Genomic DNA, 15,111 nt, shown 5'->3' with positions numbered 1-15,111 from the left:
GGGGGTGGGGGGGGGGGGGGGTGGGGGGGGGGGGGGGTGGGGGGGGGGGGGGGTGGGGGGGGGGGGGGGTGGGGGGGGGGGGGGGTGGGGGGGGGGGGGGGTGGGGGGGGGGGGGGGTGGGGGGGGGGGGGGGTGGGGGGGGGGGGGGGTGGGGGGGGGGGGGGGTGGGGGGGGGGGGGGGTGGGGGGGGGGGGGGGTGGGGGGGGGGGGGGGTGGGGGGGGGGGGGGGTGGGGGGGGGGGGGGGTGGGGGGGGGGGGGGGTGGGGGGGGGGGGGGGTGGGGGGGGGGGGGGGTGGGGGGGGGGGGGGGTGGGGGGGGGGGGGGGTGGGGGGGGGGGGGGGTGGGGGGGGGGGGGGGTGGGGGGGGGGGGGGGTGGGGGGGGGGGGGGGTGGGGGGGGGGGGGGGTGGGGGGGGGGGGGGGTGGGGGGGGGGGGGGGTGGGGGGGGGGGGGGGTGGGGGGGGGGGGGGGTGGGGGGGGGGGGGGGTGGGGGGGGGGGGGGGTGGGGGGGGGGGGGGGTGGGGGGGGGGGGGGGTGGGGGGGGGGGGGGGTGGGGGGGGGGGGGGGTGGGGGGGGGGGGGGGTGGGGGGGGGGGGGGGTGGGGGGGGGGGGGGGTGGGGGGGGGGGGGGGTGGGGGGGGGGGGGGGTGGGGGGGGGGGGGGGTGGGGGGGGGGGGGGGTGGGGGGGGGGGGGGGTGGGGGGGGGGGGGGGTGGGGGGGGGGGGGGGTGGGGGGGGGGGGGGGTGGGGGGGGGGGGGGGTGGGGGGGGGGGGGGGTGGGGGGGGGGGGGGGTGGGGGGGGGGGGGGGTGGGGGGGGGGGGGGGTGGGGGGGGGGGGGGGTGGGGGGGGGGGGGGGTGGGGGGGGGGGGGGGTGGGGGGGGGGGGGGGTGGGGGGGGGGGGGGGTGGGGGGGGGGGGGGGTGGGGGGGGGGGGGGGTGGGGGGGGGGGGGGGTGGGGGGGGGGGGGGGTGGGGGGGGGGGGGGGTGGGGGGGGGGGGGGGTGGGGGGGGGGGGGGGTGGGGGGGGGGGGGGGTGGGGGGGGGGGGGGGTGGGGGGGGGGGGGGGTGGGGGGGGGGGGGGGTGGGGGGGGGGGGGGGTGGGGGGGGGGGGGGGTGGGGGGGGGGGGGGGTGGGGGGGGGGGGGGGTGGGGGGGGGGGGGGGTGGGGGGGGGGGGGGGTGGGGGGGGGGGGGGGTGGGGGGGGGGGGGGGTGGGGGGGGGGGGGGGTGGGGGGGGGGGGGGGTGGGGGGGGGGGGGGGTGGGGGGGGGGGGGGGTGGGGGGGGGGGGGGGTGGGGGGGGGGGGGGGTGGGGGGGGGGGGGGGTGGGGGGGGGGGGGGGTGGGGGGGGGGGGGGGTGGGGGGGGGGGGGGGTGGGGGGGGGGGGGGGTGGGGGGGGGGGGGGGTGGGGGGGGGGGGGGGTGGGGGGGGGGGGGGGTGGGGGGGGGGGGGGGTGGGGGGGGGGGGGGGTGGGGGGGGGGGGGGGTGGGGGGGGGGGGGGGTGGGGGGGGGGGGGGGTGGGGGGGGGGGGGGGTGGGGGGGGGGGGGGGTGGGGGGGGGGGGGGGTGGGGGGGGGGGGGGGTGGGGGGGGGGGGGGGTGGGGGGGGGGGGGGGTGGGGGGGGGGGGGGGTGGGGGGGGGGGGGGGTGGGGGGGGGGGGGGGTGGGGGGGGGGGGGGGTGGGGGGGGGGGGGGGTGGGGGGGGGGGGGGGTGGGGGGGGGGGGGGGTGGGGGGGGGGGGGGGTGGGGGGGGGGGGGGGTGGGGGGGGGGGGGGGTGGGGGGGGGGGGGGGTGGGGGGGGGGGGGGGTGGGGGGGGGGGGGGGTGGGGGGGGGGGGGGGTGGGGGGGGGGGGGGGTGGGGGGGGGGGGGGGTGGGGGGGGGGGGGGGTGGGGGGGGGGGGGGGTGGGGGGGGGGGGGGGTGGGGGGGGGGGGGGGTGGGGGGGGGGGGGGGTGGGGGGGGGGGGGGGTGGGGGGGGGGGGGGGTGGGGGGGGGGGGGGGTGGGGGGGGGGGGGGGTGGGGGGGGGGGGGGGTGGGGGGGGGGGGGGGTGGGGGGGGGGGGGGGTGGGGGGGGGGGGGGGTGGGGGGGGGGGGGGGTGGGGGGGGGGGGGGGTGGGGGGGGGGGGGGGTGGGGGGGGGGGGGGGTGGGGGGGGGGGGGGGTGGGGGGGGGGGGGGGTGGGGGGGGGGGGGGGTGGGGGGGGGGGGGGGTGGGGGGGGGGGGGGGTGGGGGGGGGGGGGGGTGGGGGGGGGGGGGGGTGGGGGGGGGGGGGGGTGGGGGGGGGGGGGGGTGGGGGGGGGGGGGGGTGGGGGGGGGGGGGGGTGGGGGGGGGGGGGGGTGGGGGGGGGGGGGGGTGGGGGGGGGGGGGGGTGGGGGGGGGGGGGGGTGGGGGGGGGGGGGGGTGGGGGGGGGGGGGGGTGGGGGGGGGGGGGGGTGGGGGGGGGGGGGACAATTCCCATCAGCCCCTACCAGCATGGCCAATTGGCCATGCTGACAGAGGCTGATGGGAATTGTAGTTCCTGAACATCTGGAGAGCCGCAGGTTCCCTACCCCTGGGCTATACTATGCTGCTTTCTCTACATGGAATAATATAGCAAAGCATTTCTAAAACAGGCTAGTTATATACTTTCAGAGTGACAACAAGGTACATAATGAAAAAAGCCAGCCCCTGTTACAGGATCACAATTCAAGAAACTGTCCGCATGAAAGCAGAAGTGAGGAAAGAATGCAAATGATAGACACGTAAAATGGAAAAGAAGCATATATAGTGCCACAAATAACCAGAGACCACAATGAACGGGGTAATGTGCACCTTGTGATGCACAGGGCAGCCTTAAAAGATGTTATGCGGTGAAGATTCAAACATAAGAGGGGGAAAAAGAATGGAGAGGTCATGTGGAGTACTCACGAAATATCCCAGATGCTGATTTAGAGTCAAACCCACTTTTGTAGGTGCTCACATAGCAAAATTGTAGCTGTTCCATTAACTAAGATTAAGATCACAATTAAAGGGGGCGCTTAAAGGCAAATCCCCACCTACGATTAGCAGCAGTGCCATGCAAGACTCTAGCAAAGGCCAATCAGGAACCTTTGGGGAGGCAATCAGGCATGTGTGCCAGAGAGCTCTGATGTCACGAGACCCTCTCACGGGACGTTCAGGTAAATGTTGTGAGGCTCACAACAACACTGTTAATGAGACCCAAGGTGTTACAACCCAACAAACATGGTAATATGCAAAGAATTTATCATCCCTGTTCAAAGATGCAGACCCAAAGAACTGGCTCTGGAGGACAATACAGAGTTTAAAACCTCGTTTATTAATTCCAGGAATATTCATGTGATGCCACAGAATCAATGAATATATATATTTTAAAACAACATAAACAGCAGACCCTATTTTGATTGACAGTTAAGATGCACGCATAATGGACGTCAAGTAGGGCTGCAGGACGACACTCAACCATTTCATTTAGGGTCCAGCTTGGGTCTACACAGTGAACGCAATACGTACCACCCAACAAGCGAAGGCCTAATAAACTGAATCTTTAACCTGATATTACTAGATAAAGATTGCATGCTTTCAAGCCTACATACAAATGCATCACTACCCTTTTGAATCAGGGGACCAGCTCTGCTGCCACGTAAGTCAGACATGACTGAAGAGTTTGGGGCTCTTGAGAGTCTAACAACTGGCAGTATATGGATATTTTATTTATTTATTTATATATTAGATGTTAAACCGCCCATCCCCGAAGGGCTCTGGGCGGTGTACAGCAGGCCTGCAACAACAATACATAATAATATTAAACACAGCAGGCTAAAAACAACATTTTACACATAAAAACTAGGGTAATTTAAAACAATTTATAAATTTAAAACAATTTATAAATATATAAATATTAATTTATAATATAAATTTGCTGTGATCAAGCAAACCTACAGGAAGCCTGCAAAAAAAAATGCAACTCAGCCTCATTAAAATGTTTTCTGTGACCCAGAATGCAAAAGCGTGCTTTACTGCAAAATGGGTTAAAATATCCATCAAATGTCTATGAATCAGATCGAAGGAGAGTCTCAGAATGAGGTTGCCCATTAAACTTTGGACCGGATAGCCTCCTCCAACTGTTCCACCATTATTAAAACACAGTATTGGGCTAAATGTTCAAATGATTCCGTCAAGTGTGTCCTGCTTCTGTTTTTATCAGCAGGATCTTCAACTGCCAAGAAACAGTAGTGGCTGTTGGTCTTGCTGATCTTCTTACAGAAAGTTTTTGCTTGCTTAACTTGAAGTGATTTCAGTGGACCTAGATGTGTGTGACTCTGCTCAGTGGCCAGAAAATGCACTTTTAAAGTTTCGGAGAAGCAAATTTGCATCCCTTTAAAGATGTAGACCACATCTACTCCTGCTTGATAAGAAGGCATACAATAAATAATAATACTGATGAGTCATAACAGAAAGGAAACAGAAGATGCTCATTTTCAGTCAGACAGGCAGGCAACAGGAATAGGGTGTCAATTATTTAATTTTATTCCTCATATAAAAAATGTAACTTAAAATGCCAATTCTATGAAATATTTGATATTGTTACTGCCACACGCTTTGGACTCAAAGGCACAGCAGTACTTTGGATGTCACGCAAGTGACAGAAGAGCAGACTGGAGGCAGTCTGGCTAAAGAGGGCTAGTCTGGTGGCACAGCAGAAGACACGGTGGACATCTTTAGTAGCCATCGGCTCTGACTGAGACACGCCAAGTAGATTATAGACTGGTCCTCGGGGTCAGAGGTGAAAGCAACCTTCAGTTTCTACTGATACCATCACATTTGTGCAATGAGGTCTACACAAAAGATAGAAGATACTACTTCAGGCACTTCCTTACCAGCACTCTGTGCCATCCTGCACTGGTTTACTTTCACTCTTGTATGGGGCAGTGGCATAGTGGCTAAGAGCAGTGGCTAAGAGCAGGTGCACTCTGATCTGAAGGAACCGGGTTTGATTCCCAGCTCTGCCACTTGAGTTGTGGAGGCTTATCTGGGGAATTCAGATTAGCCTGTGCACTCCCACACACGCCAGCTGGGTGACCTTGGGCTAGTCACAGCTTCTCGGAGCTCTCTCAGCCCCACCCACCTCACAGGGTGTTGGTTGTGAGGGGGAAGGGCAAGGAGATTGTCAGCCCCTTTGAGTGTCCTACAGGAGAGAAAGGGGGGATATAAAATCGTCTAAAATTCTCCCTCCTCCCTCCCTCCCTCCTCCTCCTCCCTCCCTCCTCCTCCTCCTCCCTCCTCTCTTCTCTCTCTTCTTCTTTCTCTTTCTCTTTCTTTCTTCTTTCTTTCTCTTCTCTTCTTTCTCTTTTCTTTCTCTTTCTTTCTCTCTTTCTTCTTCTTCTTCTTCTTCTTCTTCTTCTTCTTCTTCTTCTTCTTCTTCTTCTTCTTCTTCTTCCCCCCCTTCTTCTTCCCAAGTGAAAAGGATTATGGGCTCTTGTGTGAACCCTCAAGCTGCTACTAACTGTAGGTCTTTCTCTGATCTGCAGGTCCACCGACCTTTTGTTCTGAGCCTCCACTGCAGCTGATGCTTATTCAATAAACTCTTTGTTTCCAACATGCGACACCAATAAAACACACCATTTACTATGATGTATTCAGGATTACACAAGCTCTGATAAGAGATCACAGTCCTCCATTGTTCTCTGTAAGCTGCGTGAGGGTCCAATAAAGACTGGATCCATGCAGGAAGAAGAGACGTTTAACCCTTCAACTCCTCCACAGTTGCACCAACAGAAGCCAGCCTCCCCCCCCTCCACTCCACTGTTATTCTTAATGGGGAAAAAGATGGTGAAAGAGTTAAATTCCCCACTCCCAACTGTGCTCCTCCACGTCTGTGATTTAGCTTAGACAAAAAAAGGAAGATTCAATCACAAATCTCTCTGTGCCTCACCTGGTTTGATCTATAGCCTATGTATACCTGGACTATTCTGGATACAAGGTATGGTTGGGGTCTGTTACAGGTATGAGGCCAGAATCCTAGGATCTGGGCAGAGGCGTAGCTGGGCCAAACTGCGCCCGGTGCGCAGTCTATATTTTCTGCCCCCCATGTCCCCCCCCCTTCCCACACTTACCTTAGTTTCTTTCCTTTTCCTAGAACTTTTTCAGGCTGAGAAAAAGGTCTATTCACAGTTCAGACTTAAAATACTTCCCAGGAGACCTTGTGAGTCCCAAGGTCTCCTGGGAACGGTAGTTCCTAAGGCTGTTTTTACTGTGAACAGGTCTTTTTTCAGCCTGAAAAAGTTCTAGGAAAAGGAAAGGAACTAAGGTAACTGTGGGAAGGGGTGGGTGGGGTCGGCGCCGCGGGGGGCGGGGAAAGGGGGAGGGACCTGGGGGTGATTTTCCATGCCCCCCCGGCATGCACCTGGTACACGGCACACACACACACACACACCGCCTTGTAGCTCCGCCACTGGATCTGGGGCTGAGTCTCCTTTAGGTAGCTTTGGTACTACAAACAGACAACAATGTAATTTCTCCAAAGAAAAGTGGTGCCATCATTCCTGTGAGCATCATTACACTGCTTTCTTGATAATAAATGATGAAAAGCTGAATGGCTACATTCCACAGCTCACAGCGTCTAGAGTAAGGCCATAAAGGCGTATGGTTTTTAAGTGGGTAGCGGCCATTCTCCATTACTAATCTGGGTCCTATTTTATTTACTGCCTGTCAGCCCTCAATCAATAAATCATATACCAGTTGGGGTTGTTGCGTCCATCAGATCCCATCTGTACATCACTGCCAGATCTAAAACATGGCAAAAAAAGGTGTCACAATTTCACCTCATTGACAATTTTAAGAGTCACTTTTGATTTACAGCAACAGGAGGTGGAAAAGAAGACAATATACTTCAGGGGAAAGAAACGTTTTACAGAACAATTTAAGAGGCATGAAAATCCTGGGGAACTAACTGATCAATCAACTAAGTATCATAGACCTCCTGGAACTCCTCTATTTCAAATATATATTCAGTAGTGAAACTGAAGGTCCTATTTCTACCAATAGGGCTATGAAATGGGACTTCCTACAGATAAGAAAATGTCCCAAGCAGCTGAGTATCATTTAGGAAAACACAGGAAAAAAAGTTGGGGAAACAAACCTCATCAGGCCAGTACCAGTTTTCAGTATTCTGGGATGGAGGGGTGAGCGTTAGGTATGAATGCCACAAGGAACACAACCCACAAACCTAATTTCCCTCCCAGTATGCTCTGATTGACATAGCAGCAGATAAACAGATGGGCTTACATGACCACTTTGACACTAAAAAAAATTGGAGGCAGGGGGAATTAATTAGGAGTTGAGAATTTAGTTTATAGCATTATTACCGGTATCAGTATCAGGGTCAGCCCGGCCTTGCAGCTGCTGAGACGCCACAATGTGGTGAAATCCAGGACTAGATCAACATTGAGGCTATAGTGACCCTTCAAGTCAGTCCCTGTTCAGAGAACTGGAACATACCTTCCAGCTACCGTGTTTCCGCGAATATAAGACAGTGTCTTATATTAATTTTTGCTCCCAAAGATGCGCTATGTCTTATTTTCAGGGGATGTCTTATTTTTCTGTGTTCTGTTCGTCGGGCATGCTTCCAAACAAAAACTTTGCTATGTCTTACTTTCGGGGGATGCCTTATATTTCGCACTTCAGCAAAACCTCTACTATGTCTTATTCTCAGGGGATGTCTTATATTCGGGAAAACAGGGTATATCTGGCAGACAACCACTTTCCCAGCATAAACAGCAAAGAGTTCCAACAAATTTCCACTCGGGAGTACTGGTAACAGACCCCAGAATATTTCAGAGATCAGTTTGGGCTCTGGACATGAAGCTCTCTGTTGCACAACTGAAAAGGTAAAGGCAGTCAGTCCCCTGTGCAGGCACTGGGTCATTAAAGACCCATGGGATGACATCACATCATGACGTCACATCATGACGTTTACTAGGCAGACTGCTTTACAAGGTAGTTTGCCTTTGCCTTCCCCAGTCATCTACACATTCCCCAGTAAGCTGGGTACTTGTTTTACCAACCTTGCAAGGACGGAAGGCTAAGCCAACCTTGAGCTGGCTACCTGAATCTGACTTCCGACAGGATCAAGCTCAGATCGTGGGCAGAGCTTTGACTGCAATACTGCACCCTCTTACTCTGCGCCACAGGGCTCCCTGTTGCACAATTACACCCATTTTAAAAAGCTATGTAGAACGGCTGGGGCATGCTGATCTTCGCAGAAGGTTGGAACACAGGAAGAAGCAAATCCTTCCTGAAACCTATCGAGAGCACTACAGTTTGTGACAGTGGCAAGAACTACTACTGGCAACTATCTGAACAGAAACAACAGACTGCAGAACTGACATAGTGACAACAAAGGAATAATCACGGTAATAGCAGCTGCAACTTGCACAAAAAACGCCAAGGAGAGAAGGTGCAAACAACATCCTTGCATTGTCATTAGCCAGTCAAACAATTTGACTGGCAGCCTATTAAAATATGTGACGCTCAAGATGGACGTTGTGAACCTGCTCTCTGAATGAAGAACGGGCTTAACGCCTTTCGACTCCAGGCCGTTTTATTGATATGCCCAAGCTCCGAAGGTGCAACAGACCAGCTGTTTCATTCCTCACTCACCTTTGCCAAGCCAAGGACTTGAAACAGTCACATTGCCGCCTTCCAGCAACAAATCTACGTCAGCCCCTGTCACCTTTGCAGGGATGCCTGACAATTCATTTTAGATTGGGGACACCAGAAGCCCATATTTCTTTTAAGTTTATAAAAATGCACCTAGCACAGCTGAACATTTACAACACCGTCAAGCCTGGAGAACCGCATCCCATTTGTCACAGCAGACAGGAGCCTTAACCATAAACAGCTACTCAAGGATGTACAGGCCTGAAATAGCCCAGTATGTGCCCCACTAAAGGCCAGAACAGGTGGCCTGAGGGGAAATCTTGAAGGAATCAAGGAAAGGAGAACTATTCCAGAGCGAGTGGTTTCATATAATGGACTTTGTGAGGCTGGGGGACAGGCAGTAGTGGTCAACAATACATGCTGGAATGATTTTCTGGGCAGAGCAGAAGATTTAGGCTGGAAAGTTCAAACAGCGTTACGAAGAAAATTGCCTTAGCAATCTGGAGATCTGAACTCAGATCCCAATTCTGGTGCATCATCAGCCTTGTTCACCTGTTACAGCCTGCATGCATTTGTTTGGCAGAAACTGAGTTCACTGCACAAATGAAACCAGTTCACTTTACAAATGATAAACGTGAGGTTTTGATCCAATGTTCATCTATGCATAGCTACACGCTAGGGAGTGTGGATGAGCTGGAGCCCTGGGTGCTACTTCATCGGGGTGAACTGCATGGCTGCACTCCCCGTTGCAACTGGGCCCCATCCTGAACTCTTGAGTGCCGGTGAGCAGGGCTGCCCCGCCCCAATCTCCACATGGAATTTGAGGTCGGGGCCAGCAGGGCTTGCCAGCCCCTCATCTCCATGTGGAGGTCGGGAGTGAGAAGGGCCCATTTGAGCCTGGCCTCAGCCAGACTTGGGACCAGCTTTAGATTGTAAATTTCTAGCCTGCAGCTCAGAACTCGATCCAAGCCAGGCTCAGACTGAGCCCAAGTGGCTGTCACCTCTAGCTTTATACTGTTGGCTCCGCCCCCAAAGTGTCACCTGACCCATTGCCGGTACTCAACTATGCTCCTACCCTGAACCTCCCCAGGCACAGCTGTTGGGGGGGGGGGCAATTTTGTAACACTACACCCCTGTGTACATGTACTGAATGTAACATGAGAATTACTCAATGCACACATAAGAAAATTGAAGTGTACGTTGTACACTGGATTATATGTGTGTTCACTTGTGAACACAGCTTCTGTGGTCCAGATTAACATTTCCATTTTGACAGGCTAATAAAGCCAACGTGACACATAGCTGTACTGCGCCCATGGGGATACTGGGAAAATGAGCAAGATAAGAATTTTAAACACTCCCGTAATGGGAAAACATTCTACAGTTTGCTTGATTCAAAGAATAAGCTGACCATGAAGTAGTCTTGCAGCACTTTTCTGCAATAAAAGGACAAATGTATGCATTGTCCCATGTGGAAGGAATGAATACAATGTGAAAAAAGCAGTTGCATCGCTATTGGTGCTTACACAGGCTTCCGTGGATCAGAATTCAGGGTTTCATCTAGCAGCGTACACTCAATGACACATCCCAGCCGGCAGCTGTGGGACAGCCGCATTCTGAGAGAGTGCAGCCTCTCAACAAAGCCCGCTGTCAAATGCGTGTGGCAGAAGCCTTGTCCAGAGGCTGTCAAAAAGAATGAAGCAATGTGTGCTGCAAAGCCTTCGGCTTCAGGCTGAGCCTCACGATTGCATTGGGAGCTGCCCGTGATGTTTCTGTGATTGGTGACTTCACCGCATCACTGCAAACTGTTCTGTCGAGTCAACAACTGTAACCTTAGCCACACACACATTTTGTGTGAACCAGACTTCAGAGACGGCTTCTCAGAGAATGGCATTAGTTCATGACTTAATGTTCTGTACGTGGCAGATACGAATCACGGGTCCCAGGGTGTGGCCATATTGGATTTGAGATCAAGGAACAAATCCCTGTCCAACGACCATGCAACCAACTGTCTTTTTTACCTCAGCCTACTTTTCAGATTATTCAACTCTAGCCCAACAGATGTCCTCAAGTGAAAACAATATTTTCAAAGAGCAAGTGTGGAACAGTGGTTATGGTATGCGAGGCCTGGTTCAAATCCACTGCCACTAAATTTACTACATGACCTTGGGTTGGACACTGCCTCTCAGCTTCACCTGCCTTATACTCAGCTGCTCTGAGTATAAAAATGGTGAAGGGAAAACCATGTTCTTTGGAAGGAGGGTGGGATAATTTTTTTTTTAACTAGACAGATATATTTACTGTATAGAACTACATTTATATATTACCACTCCATCTTTACAACAGGAAGAATCCTTGTTGTCCCCCACAAACATCTTTTATAGAAACATCATGTGTTGGACAAGAGCCCAACTCTTTTCCTCCTTATCCGTCACAGCAGGCTCCCAGGTGGGAAAGAGTTATGTCTGTATCAATAGCTGCTTTTATGGGGCCACAGGAGGCACAGGGTCAACCTAGGAAGCGATACAGCTCTTTGTTTTGATGGTGAAACTTAGACAGCCTTAGGGAGCAAGCAGGGTAGAATGAAGAACTAGAGCTCAAGGGGAAAATGCATCAATCACACATGCAGTGGGAAGAGAAAGCCCTTACAAGAGCCAAAGACAGCAAAAAGGTACAGAAGGCAGACTGCACTGAAGGTATACTGACAAAGGCAAGCCTAGTCTGAAAGCCCTTCCAGCCATACCAGGCTGAAGACAGCAGCGGGCAGCTGTGATGGACAGATTCAGGTAGCTGGTTTTTGGAAACACATATGCCTTGCAGTGAATGAGACCTTTGGTTCATCCACGACAGTCCTATCTTCTCAGACTGTCAGCAACCCTCTGGGGTGTCAAGCAGAGGGCTTTCAGCTTACCAACCACCTGATCTTTTTTAACTGAAGTTGCCAGGTATTGAACTTGGGACCTTCTGCATGTGAAGAAGAGGCTCTTCCACATAGTCACAGCCCCTCCCCACTCTGAAACCTTGAGTGGACATCACAGCATGGGGGACTCAACACATGGGAAGGAAGAGCAGCGATCCAAATGGACCTTGATGGGGCTCCTGCAGCTCTTAACATACTTCTGTTTGGGTGAGGAAAGAAGAGTTGTCATAATGCCCAGAGGGTTGGCTGGGTTAAAGCAGCACCTGGGCATGCCAACAAGTGTCCAACAGCTGCCCTGGATTCCTAGCCTTTAGGTTTGTATTTTTAAAAAAAGGAAAAGGGAAAGGATCTAGCACCGTGGTGGCGAACCTTTGGCACTTCAGATGTTATGGTCTACAATTCCCATCAGCCCCTGCCAGCATGGCCAACTGGCTGATGGGAATTGTAGTCCATAACATCTGGAGTGCCAAAGGTTCGCCACCACTGAAGCACTTCCATCTTTCTGCCTAATTTATATGGGTGAAATGATACATAACAAGTTATATAACGTCAACCTCTGCTGAAGCACTTCCATTCCCCTCCAGTACTGAATGTACCAACAGGAGAAAACCAATAGCGACACGCTAGGGAGTGTGGAGAGAGGAAAACCGTTTTTCCCAAACTGTGGGAAAAACATTGGCTGGTGAGGTTGGGATATGAGTGACCGGGAGCAACATCACTATTCTAGTAGATCCATTAAATCCTATGGTTTTCCATAGTTTGGGGAAAATGCTAGAGGATCCTGTAACACAGTTGGTGTCACTTCCAGTTACAAAGTCAGGTATGATATTGCTACGCCACAGGACACCATTCAGTCAACCCCCTCCCATTCCCAGTCTCCTATGGATTTGTGGACAAGGGCTGGAAGCCCTAAGATTGGTGTATTCTGCCTTTTTTTTTTGTTCTAGCTAATGAGGGAAGTCATGGCTGTGACTGACAGGCATCGTAAGAAAATGCTTAGCTTTCCTGTTGTCACAAGATGCATCTTCTGAGCTAGACCTGGTTGAGAATCTGCAATAGTCACTGGAAGCTCCCTCTTCTTCTTCACTTCTAAAAACAATTTTAAGGAGAATAATCTCATGTCTTCTTTTCAATTGCCAAATTATAAAAAATAATTAATAAAAATGGAGTCTCTTATATATATATATATATATATATATATATATATATATATATATATATATAAGTGTTTATTCATCCCTTTCCTAGCTCTATCTTTAACAGTGAATGGAGCTAGGGGAAAAGTTATCTTTAAATCTTTTAAAATGGGAAAATAATTCTAGATGGTATGGTAGCCAGTCAGAAGGAGCCAACTGGGTTAGTATTACCTCCTGGTTAGGGGGCATATTCAGATTCTTCAAACTTGGGGTGGGGTGGAACAGCACTACAATCTGCTGCCATCTTCCTCTCTCCCAGAAACGCCCCTGAACAAATTCTCACACGAGCAAAGGATTAAGTTACATTGGCTATGAAATATGCCAAAAAAGTTCTGTTAGTTAACAGGATGAGCTGTAAAGCCATTAGTAGATAACACAGCAATTAATATGCTTGATTTGTACACTCAGAACCACCCAAATTAGGGGGTCTTAACTTAGTAACCCTAGGAACGAAGATCACAACAGTATCCTAAAAAAGGAATCCCCAACCTTTTTGAGTATCTGAGGACCTTTGGAATTTTGGAACAGTGTGGCGGGCGGAGCCACAAAATGGCTGCCATAAAACAGCAGCTGCAAGAGGTGGCGACTGCCACAAAATGGCTGTCAATGCCTACCTTCAGTCTCACAGTGAAGATCCTTGCGTTCTGAAGGCAGCTGCTGCCAAAGTGACATTTAAAACAAAAACTGTGCAACCAATTACATCTCCAACAGCCAGTCAAAAATATTGCTGGCCAAAAGTCCCACATGCCCCCACCTTTCTAAGAACATCTGGCAGGTGCCGGGAAAGGTGTTGCCTGGCAGCATGGCACCTATGGCACCACACTGGCAACCCTTATTATAGAAACTGGCTGATAGGTGTCTTGGCAGGACCTTTAAAGCTGCAAAACACAGCAAACGTAGCCACCCTTGCATTATGGCACAGGTGTCAAACTCGCGGCCCTCCAGATGTTCATGAACTACAATTCCCATCAGCCCTTGCCAGTATAGCCAATGCTCATGTTGGGAGGGACTGGTGGGAATTGTAGTTCATGAACATCTGGAGGGCCGCGAGTTTGACACCCCTGCATTATGGAATACTTTTCAACTTAAGTAAAGAAGTCTGAAGCAATCTTTTTTTAGTCAGAATGAGTACTGTAGACAGAAGTATGAAAATTCCGGAAAGAATAAATTATATGCAGGCCGTCAAGGTGAAGACTACTCAGACATTTTCTCAAACAGTAAAAAAACACAACCCCAAATAAACCTCCCAACAGGTATTATGCTACATTCCGCCAAAGTACCAGGGATGTTTTCAAAATAAAAACAAGTCTGGTACTTTTTTTTAAATAATGCAAACTATTACATTTCGTTAGCACCCTGGGGTGAACAACCCACAACCAATAAATATTAATGTTTTAAGACAATAAAGCAAACGCTAGTTCAGAAAAAAAAAACACATACCACGGTGTCATTATTTGGTCTAAGCCACACTGCAATTTTGATTAATGTATTCCACTGCTCACTTGTGATCTTTATCACGTCTCCCAACATTATTGTTTATGTGCATATATATATCTGTGCATGAGGAGTGCATAATAAATCCCACGAGTGTGTGAAGACCCCTGGGAAGTGAAAGGTTTCCCAAGCTCGCTTGTTTTGTTTGGGCCTGATTTCCATGAGGCATCCTGCCATGTCTCCTTAAGACAAACAGTGCAGTCCGTGAACAGGTCTGTCTGTTTACAATAAGCAAGTCACTAACACTGTGGTGGACTGAGTCAATATGCCTCATCAGTAGGGTTTGTTCAGGTAGTCGGGGGTGAGGGGTTGGTGCAAAGAAAACGGAATCCAGAAGATGAGATGTGTGGCTACATCATAGAGACAGTGGACATTTAAAAAACATAAAGCGCCTTCAGTTTAAGATTTACGACACTTTTATGTGCCAGTGTTCAGTGAAATGGCCCCTTTTTAAAGCCTGCAGTGATAACATTATTGGAAGGGGCAAAGTAATTATTGTCCAAAAGTAAGGGGAGGAGGAAGAGACATATAACTCTTCCATACTATTATAAACACCATGTTTGTCATCTTTATGTAAATCAGAGTTAGATTTGTGTGAAGAGGAGGAGGAGGAAGGAGCTCACAGCATCACTTTTAAGAGACATATCAAACGTTTGCATAGCAGAGGTCAGGCACAAAGAACTGGTTCTCTAGTTCTTTGGCCTCAAATATTGTCTTAGATTAATTCCCAGGACTCTTCTCACTGCTTCACTCGGAAGTTTGACTACCAAAAAATGTATACATCCAAGTGAGTGTGGTTTTGTTTTTTAAAAGAAGCAGTTTCAGAGAGTGTGACAATACCTTTCTACGTGCCAA

The 15,111-nt window shown here is 52.2% G+C and overlaps 1 protein-coding gene across 1 annotated transcript in view; it reads right to left on the bottom strand.

Moving 5' to 3' along the window:
• PTPRG (protein tyrosine phosphatase receptor type G) overlaps positions 1 to 15,111 on the bottom strand; it is a 703,641-nt gene that overhangs the window by 150,021 nt on the left and 538,509 nt on the right. The window lies entirely within an intron of this gene.

This window comes from Sphaerodactylus townsendi, linkage group LG03, assembly GCF_021028975.2.
Source record: "Sphaerodactylus townsendi isolate TG3544 linkage group LG03, MPM_Stown_v2.3, whole genome shotgun sequence".
NCBI lineage: Eukaryota > Metazoa > Chordata > Lepidosauria > Squamata > Sphaerodactylidae > Sphaerodactylus > Sphaerodactylus townsendi.
This window is presented reverse-complemented; position numbering and strand designations above follow the sequence as displayed.